This window comes from Ambystoma mexicanum, chromosome 8 (genome assembly GCF_040938575.1).
Source record: "Ambystoma mexicanum isolate Mex_15411 chromosome 8, UKY_AmexF1_1, whole genome shotgun sequence".
NCBI classification, from domain to species: Eukaryota; Metazoa; Chordata; class Amphibia; order Caudata; family Ambystomatidae; genus Ambystoma; species Ambystoma mexicanum.
Genome location: NC_090929.1, coordinates 1,081,716,543 through 1,081,730,939, shown reverse-complemented (window position 1 = coordinate 1,081,730,939; position 14,397 = coordinate 1,081,716,543). Strand labels below are relative to the sequence as shown.

At 49.0% G+C, this 14,397-nt stretch overlaps 1 protein-coding gene across 6 annotated transcripts in view; it reads right to left on the bottom strand.

The window, feature by feature from the left end:
- The window catches only part of UBR4 (ubiquitin protein ligase E3 component n-recognin 4), a 2,945,062-nt gene that overhangs the window by 598,741 nt on the left and 2,331,924 nt on the right, over positions 1–14,397 (bottom strand). The window lies entirely within an intron of this gene.

Genomic DNA, 14,397 nt, shown 5'->3' with positions numbered 1-14,397 from the left:
ACATCTTGCGTACCCAACCGTCAAAGCATTTGTCGTCCCTATCAGGAGGGATGGTGGGATACGCCGCATGCCTCGAGGTGGCCGCAGCAGCCTGAAGCACCAAACTCTTGGGAGTGGGGTGAGATGAAAGGTAGCTGGGGTCGCTACCAGAAGGGCGGTCTTTCTTAGTTAACGATTTGTTAACTGCCGAAAGAGATTCAGGGGTCTGCCAAGCAGCCGCCACCCTTTTCTGCAAGGTCAAATGAAAAGGTAACACCGGGTCAGAGGACAGGCCTTGGTCCAAAATATCCATCAAGCCATCCTGAACAAAAGCTTCAGAAGGAGTGGACCAACCAAGATATTCAGTGACCCTAGCCATCAGTCTCCTGTAGGATGACTCAGCATGAGCCTCAGGCTCAGGCCTGCCAAACTCCACCGCAGGAGAAGTGTCTAGGCCACTGGCATCATGGAGAGATTGCCTCAACTCTTCCAATTGACTATCACCAGAAAAGACAGGAGCCATATCAGGCTCAACAGGGTCAAAATCTACATCTGACCTCTCCTCCTCCTCATTGATGTCATCCAGTGGGAGGTAAAAGTCCTGTCTCGGGACAGCCGAGGGTCTGGAGTCCTTAACAGGCCTTACAGATTTGGGAGTAGCCTTCCTTGGAGGATTCACCACACCAGGGACCTCGGAAGGCAAATCCCGGCAAAAAGGCCCCAAAGGCGTCGAGGGCGCCAACGACTTCGACGTCCGTATCCGATGGACACGGCGCCAACTGAGTCGATGCCAACCTCGAGCCCTTAGTAGGTGTCTGAGGTCTCGCTGAGGACAAGGACCGAGACCTGGAAGCACGTCTCTTGCGACCATCCTGAGCTTTGTCCGAACGGGACCTCGAAGGTTCCCAATGAGGATCGCGCCGAGGACCCAAGCCCGAAGGCGCTCGAGTCACGGATCGAGACCGTTCCTTGCCGGCTTTATCAGAAGGCACCGACGGAACTGTGCCCTGCGATTGGAAAAATCGCCAACATCTGCTCCCTGAAGGCAGCCCATTCTTCTGGAGTCAAGGACTTTGTCGGACAAGCCACTTTCCTTGCGGCTCCATCCTCCGAGGACGACGGGGAAGGCAACCGGTGACGCCGCTTCCGAGAATGCTGAGAGAAAGACAAATGGCGGGAACCACTCTGGGACCGAGACCCCCGGGACTCCTTCCAATGAGGAGAGTCGCCCCTCAAATTATCGGTGGACATTCCCTTTGTTTTAGATTTACGGGACTTACTGGGTTTAGAACCCCTACCTACCTGAAGCTTTCCCTTACGCTCCCGCAAGTCCTTAGCAGTCAGTAAATGGCATTTGGAACAGTCGTCGGTGTTGTGACTCTCACCCAAGCACCACAAACAAATGCAATGCGGGTCGGTAATCGACATCTTAGACTTGCAGTCCCGGCAAGTTTTGAAGCCAGACCGCAGAGTCGGAGGGGTCAAAGAAGACGACATATTCACAAGGAATACACGAGGCGTGGCGAGTCTCCGAAGCAAACACGTTTGCGGAAAGAATGGAACTGAGGCTACTGGCGCTGGGCGTCCTATTTATAACATCCGGTGACGTCGCCCTCGACGTATGCCTTCGATGGAAATCGCCAAAGGTTGCCAACTGCCGAAGAAAAAAAAGTTTCCGAAGTACACAGCTGTGGACATTACATGTCAAAGATGTGGAATACGTTGACGGACACAATCCATTCGAAGAGGATTTATTAGGTAACCAGGACTCATTTGAAGCTGCATTCAATGCAAATGAAAGCAATATAACAAATGTCAATTTCAAGCAATACAAAAACATGTTGGACAATGAACGCCAACAAGAGGAAGAAGTTAAAGCACAACTAAATGAAGACACTCTTGAGGGCAGTCAACCTTCTCCTACAGGAAGCCAAGAATCAATTACAGAGCAACTCATTATCAATGAGGCAGAAATAGCCATGACTGAAGTAGAAAACACCATGTATCAATATGAACAAATCATAAGCAAAGCTGTCAGTGCTGAAATCACAGCTAATTGATGAGCAACTTAGCATTTACCTAGAAGTGACTAAAGAAATTGAACATGTTTTGAAGTATGAAAGTAAAACTTGTAGCTGTCAAAATTATAAACCTCTACTCCTCTATGTAAGTGGTGAAGCTGGTTCTGGAAAAACATTCTTAATTAAAATAATCAGCAAATTCCTCCAAAACTTAACAAACAACAACCTTTCGGCTGTTGTAACAGCCCCCACAAATTTAGATGCCTACAACATAGGAGGTGTTACTTTACACCGACTACTGCTCCTTCCAGTAGAACACCAAAACAAAGGAGTATTACAAACTATCAGCAGAAGCTGCTACTGAAGTACGCAGAATTCTGAAACAAATAAAAATGCTTCCAATAGATGAGGTAAGTATGGTTTCCAACCTAATGTTGGCTTTAATTCACAGCAGATTGCATGAAGTCCCTAAAACGCACTACGAAGAACTCTGGAGGAAAACACGTTATTATTTTTTGGATATCTGCTACAATTAACACCAGCGAAAGGTGAACCTATGTTTAAAACCTTAGGACACAAACAGTGCTGCAACACACTCGGCAGCATAGGAATTGTAAATCTCTGGCAACATTTGCAATACAGAGAACTAACTCAAAACATGCATCAGTCTGCAGACCTCACCTATGCTAACATTTTAAAAAACATTAGAACAGGTCTTCTTTCTAAAGATGCAAAATCCATCTTAAATAGTAGACTCATTCATGAGCTACATGGGTGTAACCCATCTGCTCCTGATGTCATGGAACAATTAGCATAACACAAATATAAAATGTATGTCCTTAATGCCAACCCTAGCAAGCTGTACTCAATTCAATGAGACAATGTTAAAAAAAAAAGAAATGCAACCAATAGTGCACAGAAACTGGAAGTGCACGGCATGACTCTCTCTATGTGTCAACAAGCAACAGCACGACTAAATAGCTTAGAAAAATGTATCTCCAGGGGGCACTGTTGCATGGCATCTAAGATGGAGGCTCTCCGTTAGAGCTCCTGCATGCGATGCAGCCTCACGGTGGAATATACTTCCTCAAACGATCCTGCGCTACCGAGCAGTCAACCGCACCATACCCAGCGACATCAGCAGAAGTTTGACCCCCGACCACCGCAACCCCTCTGCACGCCTTGGTCAGCACGGGGTGAATTTTGAAATCGTCTCTCGCCAGCCGACTGATTGAGACCAGGGCCACTCGGCTCCGACAACCTCCCCACCCCCACGGGGTCCATCTACTGCGGAGATTGCGCCCATTGCAGTGCAACCCCACCCACAGCGCTGCAGCCCCCCCCATGCTTGAAGGGCTCCTGGCTGTGAAAGGCTGTGGTCAAGGAGCCACATGTTAAATTTACTCTGGGGCAGCAACACTGGAGCTGATGGCATGAACCAAGTTACGCACTGCAGCGGAGGGAAGACTCCTGCAGCTGCCCTCTACGACCTACGACAGACTACATCTACATAGGGATCAGGCCATCATCCGTGGCGCGATATTCATCCCTTGAGACACCAGCGACCTGCTACGACCACGCTACTGCCATGATTCGTGGGTCGGTTACTGGAGGACTTACCATGGGATCCCTTAGTACGGCAGCTTCTGTGATAGGCTCGAACAGGGGACCCATGAGCTTAGTAAGCACCACATTGAGCTCCCACGCTGGGCCGGAGCCGTCACCGGTGGGAACAAGCAAAATAGTCCTTTGACGAACTCTGTGACCAAATAACGCAACCGTAAGGATGATCGTCCAGGAGAACTCGTGTAGCACGATATAGTTGCCAAATGAACCTTAATGGAAGCATGGGCCAGTCGTACCTTGGCCAACGACAACAAATACGGGAGCACCTGCGGATTATTGGCTCGTAGAGGGTCGACCTTCTACAGTACCAAACGGAGAACCTCTTCCATTTGTGCCCGTAACATTTGAGAGTAGATGAAGCTCTGGCCTTGGCGAGAAACTCCTTGCAATCCGCTGGGAGATCGTAGCCCCCAAACTCCAGTGCTGCAGGAGCCAGGCCTTCAGGTTCAGCGAACCTAGGTCGTGGTGCAGAATCGCGCCTCCTTCCCTGGCGATAAGATCTGCGTCCGCCGGAAGCTTGACTGGAGGGGACGCTGACATGTCCAGAAGGTCCGGATACCATATCTGCCTCGGCCACGCCGGTGCGACGAGGATCATCCTGCACCGGGACCATCTGAGTTGATTGACTAGTCGAAGAAGCAACGGAGGGAACGCATACAGAAACAGGCCATCCCGGGAATACGTCCCCCATGCTCCCCAGCTGGGTAAACCTGCTGGTGAACCTCCGGCACTTGGTGTTTGTTGCCGTCGCAAACAGATCGATCTGGGGATTGCCCCATCTGCGGAACAGATGATTCACTTGGTCCTGCCGAAGTTCCCACTCATGGCAAGAGCGCAGCTCCCTGCTGAGAGAGTCGGCAATGGTCTTCTTCACGCCTGCTAGATAAAACGGGATGAGGAGCATCCCCTGGGTTGCGGCCCAGTGCCAAAGGTCCTGCGCCTCTTTGTAGAGTGCCGGGGATCTGGTCCCCCCCCCTGCTTCCGGATGTAGAACATCGTGGTGGTGTTGTCCGTGAAGACCTGTACCACCTTGCCCTTGAGGGTTGGAAGGACGAACTTGAGGGCCCAAAACACTGCCCACAGCTCCAACACGTTGATGTGCAACAACTTCTCTTCCGGTAGTCACAGGCCTCTTGCATGAAGACTTCCGGAATGCGCTCCCCATCCTTCCAGGGAGGCGTCTGTCGTGACCGTCTCCTTATGAGGTGGGGTCTGGAAATCCGCACCTGTGGACAGATGTGTGCGCACTGCCCACCACTGTATCGCTCGACGGAAACTCTTGTTGAGTGTGATCTTGTCCTCGAAGCTCCCTGCCACTTGTATCCAACGGGCGTCGAGGAATTCCGTCAGCGGATGCATCTGTAGCCTGCACAGCAGAATGAGGTATACATTAAAACCTCATGCCGAGTAGGGACTTGATGGATCTTACCTTTGCGACCTTCAGGGCCAACAGTGGTTGTACCTTGCCCACGATGGCCGCAATCCTCTCCTCCGACCGAGACGCCAGGCACGACACTGTGTTGAGTCGGGCTCCCAGAAACAGTGCGTCTTGCGATGGAGTCAAGCAGGACTTTGCAAAGTTTATCAAAAACCCCAGGTCAGTCAGACGTTGGATTGTCTTCGCCGTGTCGTCGACGGCGATGTCCCTTGAGTTCGCCCAGATGAGCAAGTCGTCCAGGTACGGGTACACATGGATCCCTGATAGACGCAGCTACGCCACCACCGGGGCAAGGCACTTGGTGAACATTTGTGGCACCGACTTCAACCCGAAGGGCAGGGCCTTGAACTGGTAATGTCCTTGAACCACAAAGCGTAGGTACGCGGTGTCCATTGTGTATGGGGATGCGAAAATAGGCATCTTCCAAGTCCAGCGACCAGAGAAAATCCCCCTCTTCCAGCTGTCCTAGCACGTGCTGAAGGGTCACCAGCCAAAACTTTTGGGACTTTATGTACTTGTTCAGATGGCGGAGGTCGAAAATGGGCCTCCAACCGCCAGTCTTCTTTCTGACAAGGGAGTAACGAGAGTACACTCCGGAGCCCCGGAGCCTCTTCGGGACGAGCTCGAGAGCCCCCTTTTTTAACATGGCCCGTACCTCCAGCAGCTGCTGAGGGACATTGTTTTCCTGATGGGCCACTGGTGGTATCCTCGGACACTTCCGTTGGAACTCGAGGGTCTGTCCGTGGGCGAGAGCATCCAGCACCCAACGGTCGGTGGAGATGGTCTTCCACACGCTGGCGAAGTTCGCCAGCCGGCCTCCCACCAGGGTGCACGGGTGGGGGTCCCACTCCACGGCCGGTTCAAACTTGTTTTGATGTAGAAGCGCCACCTTGGGGGCCTTGGCGACGGCGATGTCCACCTCCAGACCTGGCGCTGCCCCTGTAGGTCTCCTGGGCCGATGAGCAGGGGGGTTGACAGTAGGACAAGACACCTCCTGCAAAGCCTTTAGAGGAACTTTGGGATTTCACTCCAGAAGTCCGAAAGGACAGCCATCACTGCTGAAGCACGCCCAGGGCATGAGCCGTCTCAGTGTCCGCTTTGAAGGTCTGGAGAGACAAGTCTACAGTCTTTCCAAACAAATTGTCCCAGTCGAAGGGCATGTTCAACATCTTCGTCTGAACATCCTAGCCTCGACGACGAAGGCAACCGCTGTTGCCCATTTGGCAGAATCCCATTTCGGCAATGTTCGTGGCCACTGTGATGGCGTGGTCCGAAGCCACCTCGCCTTCCTGTAGAATCTCCAACGCCTCAGCCCACTTGTCGTTAGGAAGGAAGTCCAGGAGAGGGGCCATCTTGAACCAAAGTTCCCTGTCGTAAAGCGCTGCGAGGGCGTTAGCGGCCTTGATGGTCATTGCTACCGAAAGAGATAACTTCGCCCCATGCCATCCAACTTCTTCCCCTCACCGTCCGGCGGGAGAAGGCCGCCGACGAGGATGAGCCCGAAGACTACTTCTTGCCCGCCGCCGAAACCACAGTCTGGAGATGGCTAGGACCGTAAACACTTCGGTGCAGAGTCCGGCACTCTACTTCTTCTCGTAGCGATCCCTCTTCGCCGGAGCAGATGAAGGGTTCTTCAAGAGGGACAAACCCTCGTCCCAAATGTCATCCAATAACGGGATCAAAAGTACAGTCTTCCTCTTCACCTCCCGGCGCTGGTAAAGGAAACCCTCTTTCTTCTTCTCCTCCGGGACGAGCAGGAACAGCTATGAGGCCCTGGAGATCATGGCGTGGAACGAGCCAATCTCGTCGGGTGGTGAAGATCTGTCCGGTGGGGACGGGAGATCCCCCAGGCTGCTGTCGTTGCTGTGTCTCGTTCCGAGTCGTCCCTCGGTGGGGGAGAGGGAGGTGAGGGTTGACAAGGCGGAGGGAGGGTGAACTCTCCTCTTCTTGGGTGGTGGTTCCTCCGATGGCATTGGAACCGCGGACGGGCCGCCGGCGCAAGAGGCATCCCTTTTTCAGATTTCCGAGCACAGGGTATGCAGAGCCGTAAGAATGTCCACCGAGATATCCCCAGGTGGTTGCTGGGCAGGAGGCGACGGAAACCTGGGCGTTCGCGGCTTAGGCTGATCCACTCCGTCGTCAGCGCTTTGCTGCTCCTCATCGTCACCTTCGTTGTCGCCCTCGCTGGGGTCCCCCCGTAGGGCCTGCTCTCGACGCATCATCCCTCCTGGAGGACTGGGATGCTGTTGAGCTCTTCCTCTGAGGAAATATCCATGCCCTGAAGTAATACGGTGCCCCACCCCTCTCTGTGACCAGGGGAGATGGTTTTGGTGAAATGATGGACATCACCTTCTCCGGAGTCTTTTTCGATGGGCCGGAATGAGGTCTTCCTCCTGGCAGGCAGGGATACCCTTGCCTTAGGGGCCAAGCGAAATGGTTTGGGCCTTCGTCTGATACACCTGGGCCTTCGTGGATCTGGCCGAGTCAACAGCCTTCACCTTTGGGGGGAGGGTCGGGTACCCGCTCCCACTTGGCCTTTTCTGTCGGGCCGGGCTGGGTCTTCTCCAAAAGCTTACTCGGACAGTCCGACTTCCTCTTCTTCGAAGAACTTGAGCGTTGGCACGTGGTCGAAGGTGCTTTAGACGCTGAACTCGCCATGGCCACTGAGAAACCATGCGTCAACGGTGCTCCTGGAGTTAGTGGACTTGCGGTGCTTGGCCTTATGTTGGGCCCCCCTGGGAGGGGCTCCCTTAAAGGTCTTAGAAGACTGCTCAGCTTTCTTCTTCTGAGCAGGAGTGGCATGCTGCTGGTACTCATCCAGAGCAGGGGCCTTGGCCTGTAGCCACTCGTTGAGGTGCTTGCGCCAGTCGGCCTGCGTGCGCAGTACCATCTGCTGACAAGCCACGCAATCATCCTCCGCATGCGACTGGTCCGAATGTATGTAGTAGAGGCACAGGGAATGTCCATTGTATAAAAAGACATTCCGAAGGTTGCAGCCGGGACAAACCTTGGAGAGCCGCTGAGTCCTTCTCCGCCATGCCCACGCGGGGTAGGCCTCAAAGAAGCTTCTGGAATCCTCCAAGAAGAAACTCGATGAAAATCCACCCTTGAGAGGCGTTGGCGAATCCAAAAACGGGTCCCCGTTAATCGGAAGGTTAATTGGTGGAGCTTGAGGCTCAATTGACCGAAATAATAGAGTAAAAGGTTGAGAGCTATAGCACAAGGACTCCCAACGATTGAACGTGCAGTAAAGATTTGAAGATGGCTGCCAGAGGAGGGGCTTAGGTAGAGGGCAGTCATTGGCTGGGGGCAGTATGACCCAGAGACCAGTGATTGGTTGTTAGGAGAAAGAGTTCAGAAGTGAAACATTTCTTTACCGAGGATTCCCAGCCTGACAACGGGGAATGTTCATGAACATGTGAATCCATGGCAGACCCCACGCTGGAGAATCGTTATTACACCTCTTACTCCTCACAATCCAGGGGAGTTATGATTTTGGTCCATAGATCCCTCCCACTCCAATGCAAACAAGCTAGGGCTGACCCGCTGGGCAGATAGGTTTTGGTTTACGGACTTCTTGCAGTCAGGGAAGTGCTGCTGGTGATTATATATGGACCAAACGTCGATGACCCCCAATTCTATACAGATGTGATAGATGTACTATCCAGCTATTCACTAATCCCTATAATTTGCGGGGGGGGTCTTTAACACCATCTTAGACCTGAATCTCGACAGATCAACCTACGTACAAAAGGCTCTCACACGCTCAGCTACACATTGAAAAGGGCATGCAATCGCTGCGATTAATAGACATCTGGCGCACGTTGATACCCGCTCATATTCCTTTTATTCATCAGTTCATGATTCATCCTCCCGTATAGATATGTGGCTATCTGACACTACTCCATGGAGTTAACGAATCACATATACTTCCCTGCACTTACTCCGATCACTCCCCAGTTACCATACCCTAAAAATACTGACACTTCCCAGGCTTCTTAATAACTGGAGATTTAAACCACAAGCTTTACAGGTTACTGTTTTTCATCCACCACAGACAAACATGTACAATTATTCTTTGAGACAAATGTGGGATCTGTGTCCTCGCCTAGTGTAGTCTGGGAGGCCTTTAAAGTCTATATCAGAGAGATTTCAATGGCTATGGAATTCAGTGTCCTTAAAATGATCCGTCGTAGTATTGAACTATCGGAGGTAAATTTGAAAGCATTGGAACAAGGCCTTGCAGCCGATCCTCCTACATCCAACCACACACAGATAAAGGAAGCCTTGGACACCTTCAGGTCACATACAGAGAGAGAAGTGAAATTCTTTACAACCCCATTATTAGCTAGGAAATACAGGGACGGTGATAGGCCTGTTAAACTTCTGGCCCATGTCGCGGGCAGCGAGAGTGGCGCAAGGTGCATCTCCTACATAACTGACACCTCTGGAGATGTAGCCCACACACCCACTTCTATTAACAAAGTATTCTGATTGTATACTGACCTCTACTCCAACAAAGATACCTGCATGCAGGAAGTTATAGATAAGTTCCTGGAGGTGCTGCCACTCATTCAACTCTCGCAGAGCACTAGCGAACTGCTGGACCTCCCAATCTCACTGGCTAAGATCACCCACGCCATCAATAGTTTGCCATCCGCCAAGGCTCCAGGCACTGATGGCCTCCTGGCCGAAATGTATAAGAGATACAAGGAGACACTTGCCCCCAATTATTGCAGGTATGGCAGGAATCGCTAACGACGGGAGTGCGTACAAGCAGCATGTGTGAGGCAATGATCACAGTACTGCTGAAGCCGGATAAATCCCTAGACCAATATGGTTCCGATCGCCCCCTCTCATTGATCAACACAGATGTTAACATTTATGCTAAGATACTGGCCACCCAGCTAACACCAGCCATGCCCTAACATCATTCATCCCGACCAGTCAATATCTATCCCCGAGAGGTCCACAGCATTAAATCTGCAGCGTATATTTAATATATTGGAGCACATAGACCTTGAGGTCCAGGCGGTGGCCACCACACTTGACATCCAAAATGCGTTATTGTGTGTCATGGAAATGTACACAGTGCTACGGAAAGATGGTTTCGGCCCTGGCTTCCTGGAGGCTGTACACCTCCTTTATACGTCACTGGTTGCCAGGGTCAGAGCGAATGGTGTTGCCTCTAGACCATTCCAGAAAGAGGTACCTGCCAGGATTGCCCCTTTTCTCCTCCGATATTCCCTGTCATTATAGAACCACTTGCTGACGTAATACCTCTCAAACACAGCCACAAAGGGATTAGAATAACGGGTGAACCACAGAGAATCTCGCTCTATGCAGATGACGCGTTGTATATTCGCAAACCTGATATAAACCTTGAGCCCAGAATGCAGGATATCATACATTTCGGGGAGGTTTCAGGCCCCGAGTGAACTGTACTAAATCAGAACTTTTTCCTCTTACTGATGCCACCCTCACTCCCTCGGATCTCCATGGCTTCAAGTGGGCTCCAGCGAACATATGTTACCTGGGTGTGGCAGTAGCACAACATGCTTCTACATTACATGAACACAACTTTGCTGCATACATGTCTCAACTCCGACCTAAACTCATGTCCTGGTCGCCTCTACCCGTCATATTAGCCAAAACAATAGCTCTATTAAAAATGATAGTACCCCAAGATCCTATATCTCTTCCTTAATGTACCACTGTACACTGGCCCGGACAATCATTCTTTCAAGAACTAGAGTGTGAAATTAATAAATTTGTCTGGCATTCCGGGGCGGTGCGGCTCAAATGGGACACGTTGACACAACCATATAACAGGGGGGAGGCGGGATTCACAGCCGACCAACTTCCGACTGTACTGTATGGCTGTGCAGGCACATTTTGCGGGCTCCTGGTTTGCTCTTGATACCCCTGCTCCTCCCACATAGAACTGGAAAAACACTCAGCGGGTGACAGGGATCTTCGCGCACATTTTCTCCCAGCGAGATTTGCAGTTGAATGCACTTTTGACCCCGCTAGTGTCACAGCGCTTGCCTGGTACAAAATACGGCCAGTAGCTGGCACCCTGGCTCTGAACCATGAAAACATCCCCCTTTTGAACTGTGTTCCCACTTTACCACAGTTAGACACTGGCTCTTGTAAAGCCTGGACACAGCACGGTTTCCATACATTGGGCTCACTGTACTCTGGGGGGAACTTTTTCCAGACAACTGATATACCTGGGCTGCGGCGCGGTAAGTCCTTGTTGTGGTTGCAATTTGCCAGGCTATGTAGAGCTTGCAGAGAGCTGTGGGGCTGCTTCCCTGCAGAGCCTGAAAATGATTCACTACTGGGTTTGTTAGATCTGTACATGATTGCCCTAACGGGGTATCATCCTTGTACCGACTCATTCAAGTCTGCACAAACACTTCACATTACAATGCGCGTACTAAATAGGCAGAGGATTTCCAAGTAGAAATTAACAACCACCTCTGGTCAGATATGTGCTTGCAAACACCCAGGGTATCTTAACTCAAGGTTTGCCTGATTCAGCTAAAGGTACTCCACCGCTATCATTACACACCGAGCCAACTACACTCCTTTTCTGAGGGTTTGTGGTATGAACGCTTTGTAGGGCTCTGCCCACCAAGTATTTTCATATGATTTGGAACTGCCCTCAACTCACCCCTTTCTGGAAGAATATATGTGCTATATTGTCTGAAATTACCTGTATGTCTTTGGAACCCATGCACTTACTATGTTTGTTTCATATCTTCGACCCGCCATCTCCTGTCATGAGTAAATGTGTGCGGCTATGTCTGCTCTTGGCGAAACGTTTTATTCTGTTGAGTTGGACGAGTGCGCAGGCTCCCAACAAGGATCACTGGCTCAAAGATATGGTATGGGCTAACGATATGGAGGAACAATGGGCCTACATGCAAACACGCACGACTCGCCCTAAAGACATATGGGCTCCATTGAAATCCTACCTACTTCGAACAATGTCCATCCCTGACGAGTCTTCTATTATGTAAATGCCTGCAGACTGCCTCCAATGATGTCTGGTTCCCAGGGTAACTGGAACTTTCACACTCCTACTCATTTATCTCCAGTATACAACCCCCCCCCCCTCTGATGTTACCAAAATCAAAATGTAATGTGCTATCGTCTCCAAGTCAGCCAATAAAGAAAGTTAAAACAAAAAAGAAAATGCATCTCCAACACAGCTGGTTTGGAGAAAATGTTAATGTTGTGTTTAAACTACATAGTAATTCTAAAATGTAACCTTGACGTGGAGCAGGTTTTAATCAATAGAGCAATTGGTACAGTTGTTGGCTTCCAGACGTATCCGCATGACAACAACAGTTCGTCAACATCCACTTTGGCAAACTTTCTGAAGTTAAAAGGATAGGACGTTCAATAGCACGATTCCTTCTTTTCAAAGACACATTTGTACGCAGAGAACAATTATCTGTCTCTTGCATATGCAGTCACTATTCACAAATCACAAGGTATAAACCTAGATCAGGCATTGATTGACAACACAGTTTTTAAGGAAGGTTTGAGTTATGTAGCTCTTTCACGTCTACGTACACTCAAAGGACTATATCTAGTCAATTTTGATGCAAGCACAGTCAAAGCTGACATTCCTTGCATCCTAGAGTACAACAGACTATGTTCACTCTACACGACCCATCTAGATGGGTACCCTGTGCCTCAAAAAATGAAAGTTTTAAAAAGAAAAATTAATGCAAAGAGTACTTATAAGAAATCTCTCAACAATACCACCAAAGAAACAAAAAACTGCTACTCCATCAAGCAGTATAACCACAAAACGAATCTAGTGCAAACACAACTGCACATCCATCAGCCGATATAAAGATAAATATTTCTTTTAAAAAAAAAAAACGGAGGTCAGCAAATGAGACAGACAAAACTCTCTGGTCCATTTAATTTTTCCAACACAACCGGTGTAAATTGCTATGCAAATGTAGCAATCAATTGTCTGTTCCAATTGTTCAAAACATTTACTTGAACAGATCAGACCAGTTGTGTTTGCAAATGCTCGTCCTTCATAGAAATGCCACAAATAATCCTGACAACACAGTGTCTCAGGAATAAGGCAAGAACTGGACTACTGTACAGGAATGGTAAAAATCCCTCCACACATACAGGAAGATCCACAAGAATTTTTAATGTTTTTAATGCAAGTAATGGAAACCAAAAACATACCTATGCAGGAAATCTTCCAGATTTCATACAGGTGGAAACATACATGCAGTCTCTGCAACCATGTTTCACAAGAGCACATCCATAATGAACAATGTGTGTATGTATCTATACCAAATTGTGAATCCATTCTATTTCATCAGCTGGTGCAAAATGCATATTATGCACTTTTTGAATTTCAGAATCGTTCAACCTTGCACATAAACTCACATAACCAATATCTGATACTAATGCTTTAAAAGTACAACGCAGATGGTACCAAAAACAACTGCAAGCTTACTAGCTTCACACACGGGCAAGTATCTCTTGGCAAGAAACCCTTCACAACAGTAGGCATCATCTACCACACTGGTGCCACAACCACTGCAGGTCTCTATACTGCATACATTAAAAAAAGATGTGGTTGGTTTGAATGCAGCGACACTTCCGTTACTCTATAACAGATATTACCAAGAAAACTAACAAATGGCTACTTAGTATTCCTTCAACCTAAATGCAGTCACTGACTTGTGAAACTATCAACACTTAGTGCACTTTACACATTCCCTTAAGTACTGCACACTTCAAAACAAGCATACTGTGAAAGTTAGTCACATAAATGTAGTCTTTTTTTTAATGCTGTACAGATTGTTTCCCCAATGATTATGCAAACAGAAACAACTGTGCAGAACACACAGTAATGTTGTTTTAAACGTAGTACTTAGAATGTATTGATTATGAGGGTCTAAACAGTACATGACTATGTGAGATGTAAACTATCCTGCCTAACCTATACTATGTTTTTTGACAGAGAAAGAAGCAAAGATATTTCCTTCATTACCATATACAACAAACTCAACATGTACCCCCAATGGTACAGCAATGATAAGTACTATTTGCACTTCAATTGTATTATGTCACCACTTTACAAATACTGTATACTGCCCACACACTATCTATAATGACTATACACATTATTATAATGGTTGTAATACAGTGGCCAGATTCAATTTCTGTAGACATATTGTTGTGGCCAGTGGCCAGATTCTTGGGTGCATGGCCGTATTATGCTGTGGTGGTTGTGGCTAGTGGGCAGATTCCTGGGTGCATGGCCTACAGCTATGCACCTAA